The 6,956-nt window shown below is 39.4% G+C and overlaps 1 pseudogene; it reads right to left on the bottom strand.

Annotated features, from left to right (window-relative positions):
* Positions 1–2,809: 2,809 nt before the first annotated feature.
* On the bottom strand, positions 2,810–2,926 carry LOC127940068 (uncharacterized; annotated as a pseudogene).
* Between the last annotated feature and the right edge of the window lie 4,030 nt (positions 2,927–6,956).

The raw sequence follows: 6,956 nt of genomic DNA, 5'->3' as shown, positions 1-6,956 counted from the left end.
GGATTTCTTGGAGAAGGTGTGAGGGGATTGGGCCTAGAGGGCATGTTGTAGTACGGCTGGAGAGGAGAATTTTTGATACTTCTGACTCAGTAATAATTCTTTACATTTACAAATTGCTATTTATCTGTAAGTGGACAGAAGGAGAAGATAGGAATTTTAGCAGTGGGTGTGGTTGGTTTGAGGTCCTGTGTGTGGGGGGCTGAGAACAGACTACTGTTTGTTCTAGTTTGTCTGTGAAGAATGTGGTGAAATCATCAGCTGTTATAGAAGTGTTGGGAGGTGGTGGAGGGGGATAGAAGAGAAATTTAATGTTTTGAAGAGATTGTGTATGTCTGGAGTGCTTGTTGTGGAAATATGAAGATTTGGCAGTATAGACTTAAACAGAGAAAGATGAAAGCAAAGACATACATCCTCAGGTCTGACAGATCTTTTGATTTGTGCCATTTTCTCTCTGCTGTCCTGAGTTTGGGCAGATGATTACGTAAAACATCAGATAACCAGGGGTTAAAAGGGGCAGCCCGTGCTGGCCTGAAGGAGAGAGGACAAATATAGTCTAGACAAGAGGTTAAAGTAGAGCATAAAGTGTCAGCTGCTGCATTCACATCCAGAGATGAGAAATTGGTAGGTGAGGGAAGAGAGGAGGATACTACAGAGGAAAGATTGGAGGGGGAAAGGGAACGTAGGTTTCGTCTAACAATAACCGCTATGGGGTAAGTGGCACAAGACAAACATCAGAAGCGATAATAGAAACACAAAATAAGCATAGTCCCAGACTAATATATTTCTGGGCCCGGTTCCCCGAAAACCCTCACTCTTAGCGCGCTAAGAAGAACTCGAAAGATATAGCTTACCAAAATTGTTTATGTTTCTAAGTGTGTTCCCTGAAGTGTCCCTTAGGAAACTTCTTAGCACGCTGTGTCACGATCATTAGATGGAGTGCCCATGAGCTTCAGTAGAGGGCACTCCACTCAGGACGATTCCACCCATCAACCACCAGATGTCACTTGGACACTAGCACCTCTCATCCTGTTGCACCACACCCAAACTACATTACCCATAAGTCACTGCATCACAATCACCCTGCCACACCTGCACCTCATTCATCAGCCAATTTCCTTGCCACACCTGCACCTCATTTACACACACACACATATAAGCAGCACACTCACTCTCACTCACTGCGAAGCCTTGTTTAGCCAGTCTGACATTTCCGAGCGTTTTCCTTGTGTTTTCCTTCTGTACCTGACCTTTGGATTGTTTATACCGACTCTGATTCTCTGCTGCCTGCCCCCAACATCTGCTTGTTCCTGTTATCGATTCTGATTATCCCTACATACCTGACGCCATTATTGATCATTGCCTGTCTGACCATTCTCATCATTAAAGTTCTGCACATGGATCCAAACGTCTCTGTCTCATCATTACACGCTGCCTCTTACGTCCAACGTTACAAGAGCGCTGTCCCAAGTGAAGGTGCTGAATTAGTTGGCAGGAATCGATTTTCCACTTCACACTACAACACGTTCTATGCAAATGAAACATTCCTCAAATTATAAAACAGGAACATTTATTTTAACATAATTTAAGTTATCAGTAAATTATAGACTATAAATTAAATTATGAAATGGTCAGTAATATGTTCACACGATATGTTGTAACGGTTAGATGAACCGGGTATCCCTCACTAATCATCCACCCTCCTTATCCCGTTGTGCCACTCGTGCCGCTTATTGACATGGGTTTAATGACTTCTAAAAATTATGTAATACACTTTTATATCAATGGTAAGATACTTTACAATCAGAATTGATTGGCAAGCAGCTGTAGTTACCTCTGTTTAATGCAGTATTGATTGCCATTGGTTAATGTTTTCAATAAAAATCAACCTATGAACAGAGAGAGAGAGTTAGATACAGAATATGGTCGGGAAGCAACGTATAAAATGGCACCTAGCTTAGATCGTAGGCCTCTTCCACGACCTCGATGAAGCTCCCTGTAGCAATTGCAATTGTTTTTCAAAAAATAGCAATTGTTTTTTAAAAAAACCTTAGCGCTGCAAGCAGCTGGACTTCAGGGCTTAAAGCAAAAATCCACCATGTTAGCCTGGCAAGCACAGGTCTGAGAAGGTCCAGCAGCTTCATAATGAGTTGTCTTGGGAAGCGATTTTTTTTTATATAGCCACGTCAGGCAAAATGTCAAAAGGGCTGAAAGGTCTTAAGTTTTGCCAAAAACATAAAAATATTTTTACAAGGGCTCCGCGGCCGGCGCCGTCTTTGATTCAATACAAGGACATGTTGGATCGCTGCCATAGTTGGTTGCTTACTGGACACCACCATGCTTACCCATTTAATAATAATAATAATAATTCATTACATTTATATAGCGCTTTTCTAGACACTCAAAGCGCTTACATAGTCAGGGGGTATCTCCTCATCCACCACCAGTGTGCAGCATCCACCTAGATGATGCGACGGCAGCCATAGTGCGCCAGAACACCCACCACACACCAGCTTACTGATGAAGAGGAGACAGAGTGATGAAACCAATCAGCAGATATGGGGATTGTTAGGAGGCCATGATGGTCAGAGGCCAATGGGCGAATTTAGCCAGGATGCCGAGGTCACACCTCTACTCCTTTCGAAAGACATCCTGGGATTTTTAATGACCACAGAGAGTCAGGACCTCGGTTTAACGTCTCATCTGAAGGACGGTGCTTGTTGACAGTATAGTGTCCCCATCACTACACTGGGGCGTTAGGACCCACACAGACCACAGGGTGAGCACCCCCTGCTGGCCCCACTAGCACCTCTTCCAGCAGCAACCTAGTTTTCCCAGGAGGTCTCCCATCCAGGTACTGACCAGGCTCAGCCCTGCTTAGCTTCAGTGGGCAACCGGTCTTGGGCTCCAGGGTGATATGGCTGCCGGCATTTATAGATAGATTAGACATTTAGAGCCAAATTGTTTGCAATATTTTCATTATCAAAAGTGATTGACAATTCACTTTAATGACATTACGAAATAGCCTAGGCTAATTACCACCATATTAGCTCTGATACCAAATAAAGTCAACTACATAAATAGGCCTGTATCCATTGCGAACATATTTTATTATTAGTCTTAAAATGTCAATAACATAAAATCATTGTTGAGCCACAACATTGTCAACATACCATAGTTTGACTTGTACTGCGCTGCGCTGATTTCTAAAGACTGCTGCACAGTGGCGGTGACTAGCGTCTTGAGCTCAAACAATGCTAAGAGAGAGCTTATGAATGGTCCAGACCAACCTTACGAAAGTGTGACTTACAGAAGATATACTTAGAGTACGAACGTGTAGGGAATCATGCCATAAGGTTAAGAGAGTGGTTAAGGAATAGGTTAAGAACTACTTGGCGATAAGAACGTTTTGGGGAACCGGGCCCTGAGCTGTTTTGACTGAAAGAAACTTGCACTGACATACATTAAAATATGTCAGTTTCATTCTTTTATCTCAAGATTTACACCAGTAATGTTTTCTTCTAAGGCACATTTATAAAAGTTATTTAAAACTTTACTTTCCTTAAGCCTTTTTGTTATTCAAATATTTTGCAGAGTAATTATATTTGTTAACCAAAAAAGTTTTTTATTATTATTATTATTTTTTTTTAATTAAAATGCTTATGTATTACAGTTGTTTAAATATAAAAGGCTAAACTTTTCCTGCCATACTCTGTTCCTGTCTTGTGTTGTGTTTTTCCTCCCCCAGAGCTCCATGTTTATTATTAAGCCCTTATTTGGTCATTCCTTTTCGTGTCCTTATTATTGTCATTTGTTCCAAGTGTTCCCCTTTTATTTCTATTGATCCCAGGTGTGTCCCATTAGTTCCTTTCTTACTTTAGCCCTGTTTTTTCCTGTTTGGCTGTCCGGTATTGATCGTCTATCCCTGTGTGATTTTCTTGATGTAAAAAAGGCTGTGATTATTCTGGAATCTCCTTTGTATCCTTGTTCCTTCACAGCAGGCACATCATGCAATTCCGTGTTTATGTCAAACTGAAAGAATTAAAAGATTCATTTCTATGCATTAAGGTTTATAGGGATTTCATGAAGTAATTAACTATTTGAATAATTAAGTTACTCATTGAGTAATTAAGTTACTTTTCATAGAGAGGAATTAGAAAAGTAATAACAATATTGATGATCTGATAAGTAATTAGAAATTCATTCATTTTTAAAGAAACATACCCAACACTGTGTGTGTGTGTGTGTGTGTGTGTGTGTGTGCGTGCGTGTGTGTGTGTGTGTACGGTGTGTATTAGGGCTGGGCAAGTTAACTTTTATTATGCGTTAACGCATTTTTTTTATGATTATTATGAAAGTCCGTTGCTCACTGGCTCTGAATACACATACAGACAAATCATGGGTCACAGGAGGGGATGCTCCTGAACAAATTATTTAGGCTAAGCATCAACATTCACAAACCACTGTCCACTGTTATTTTTAACAGAAAAGAATGCAACGACTTCATAAATGGTAAATAGGAAGTTTCCAAGAAGCGCTTGCTCAGCACAGTGGAGTGCATTGTGGTTTATTATTTTTATCATTGTGGGTTATGATGTTTAACCCAGCATGCTGGTTGCTTTTTTATGGTTAAAAATTACTACATTGCAGGGTTTCAAAAACCAGCGCGGGTGTTTTTTAGAAGGAAACCGACTGTATTTAAAAAATGTTCGATTTAATTTTGCATGTAATGCTTGATAAGGCAGGGTTTGTGAGCTCAGCGCCGCTTTGCAGCCGTTACCGTCAAAACCTACCTATCCCGCTCTTAGCGCCTCCTGCTGGCAGAAAATGAACTCGCGGAGGGCCGCCACGAATTGAGTGAAAGGCTGTGGGAAACATTTTATTGCTAGGCTAAAATGAACCCAAATTGAGCTGCGCATTAAACCTACAAATCGTTCATTTTGAAAATCACTTTTACACAAATAATAACTATCAAAAGGTACATATTTATTAAAAACAAGAGAAAAGTCCAAAAGTAACATGCATGTAAAAAAATCAATGCAGAAAAGTAAGACATTTGTTGAATATAACTTAAGATCAAATTGGACTTTGTTAAATGTTATATATTGTTTAAAAATATATGAAAACCCTATTATACAATAAATGTACAATATAAGTTTTTTACCAACAATTCTAGCATGACAGTAATCAAAAAACCACAACATTAACATTGATATTATAACATTTAACAGACGTGTGTGTGAAAGAATGTGAGCATGTGTATGAATGTATAAACTCTTCTACTAAACAACACCGAACCAGCATTTAACATTGTTTTTACAACTTGAACACTTACAGTTTGTTTCATAGTTAATGAATACAGATCATGCATCAATGTCAACTTTCATGATCTCTTCACCATAACTGATGTAGTCATGAAGAAGCCAAATCAGCACATATGACATCTTCTACGTCATCCAGGGTAGGGTCCTCCTTTAAAACTACTGGTGCATCAGTTTAGAGGAAAGGACGTCCTCTTCTTTGACCAGCATTCATCCCAGTTACCGCCTGCTCTTCATCAGGGGCCTAAAAAGAGAAACATCTACTTAAATTATCCATTTTCAGATAGGTGTATTCACATCCGTAAGGATAGGTAAATAATCTGTAAATAATTTCATCACTTTGTGTGGTTGTTTAATGTCTCTGTCAGCGCTCCAGAATGCCATAATGGCAGCACTAGTGTGAGGGCATGTGATATTGTTTGAATAAATGTATTGCTTTCAGAAAGCTACTTCTTTACTGAAACAATAAAACAGTCATGACATTAACATACTTCACAAATTTTCATGTATGTGGAGGGCTGCTCTTCAGAGGGTTAGTTCACCAAAAAATAAAAATGGTCATAATTTACTCTTCATTTTGTTTCAGACCCATACAAACTCTGCTCATTTTTGGAACACAGATAAATATATTTAATATTATCTTAATTTTTGTCCTCCATTGCTAGTCTGGGAGACCAATATTATTTTGAGCATACATGTTTGCTATCATATAATTGAAGCCTTATTCATATATAAATATCCAAATGGATTACTTCAACAATTACTCTGTATTATTGAAAATACTGATTATCTAGACTCTCAGTGGATTAACCAAAAAATTTAATTTAATTAATTTTAATAAAAATAAAAAAAAAATAAAAACATTCATTTGTGTTGTAAAGACAGACAAAAGTCTTATGGGTTGGAATGACATGAGGGCAAGTAAATCATTTTTTGTGTGAACTTTTCCTTTAAGAGGGAAGACCTAGAATGATGACTCTCCAAATCAGACAACTCCAAAGATGGTTTGAGTTCTGCAATGTTTTTTGATGAGTTTCCGCCGTTCATAAAAACGGGTAAACAATAATAGATAACTTTACATTTTGAATCTTTACTTACCATAATGTCTTTCACTTGCTTCTCGCTTCTTTCGCACTGAGAAATTGGCGGCTGCTCACACTGGAGACGTACGATCCTAACGTGACGTGCGTGCTCCTTCACGTCTGCGTTCCCAACCCAGCTCCACTGGGCTATAATCCAGAACAATTTTCAACCCAAACTTGGGTTAAAACAACCCAATATCCTACGCAGCGGACTCAACCCAGCATTTGGGTTGAAAAAACAACCCAGCGTTTTTTAGAGTGTATATAACTGAACAATGCTCTGGCCCACCTCTTCCAACCGAGCCAGGGACTGCTAAATAGATCGATCACACCAGGCGAACGAACCAGGCTTTGGGGGTTAAGATTGCCTAGTGTGAGCACACCCTAATTATTCTCCCGATTCCCGCAGACACAAGTCTCTACCCATCAATCAAGTGCGGTCCAGCACCGCACTCTGCTGCATTGGGTCCCGCGATAGTGTAGGTCTCTTTTCAGAAGATGCATGTTATAATGTTATGATCGAGGCTCTGGACTCTATAACAAACTATACAATATT

This window comes from Carassius gibelio, chromosome A2 (genome assembly GCF_023724105.1).
Source record: "Carassius gibelio isolate Cgi1373 ecotype wild population from Czech Republic chromosome A2, carGib1.2-hapl.c, whole genome shotgun sequence".
Lineage (NCBI taxonomy): Eukaryota > Metazoa > Chordata > Actinopteri > Cypriniformes > Cyprinidae > Carassius > Carassius gibelio.
Note: the sequence above shows the minus strand (reverse complement) of the source record. Positions and strands in the feature narration are given on the sequence as shown.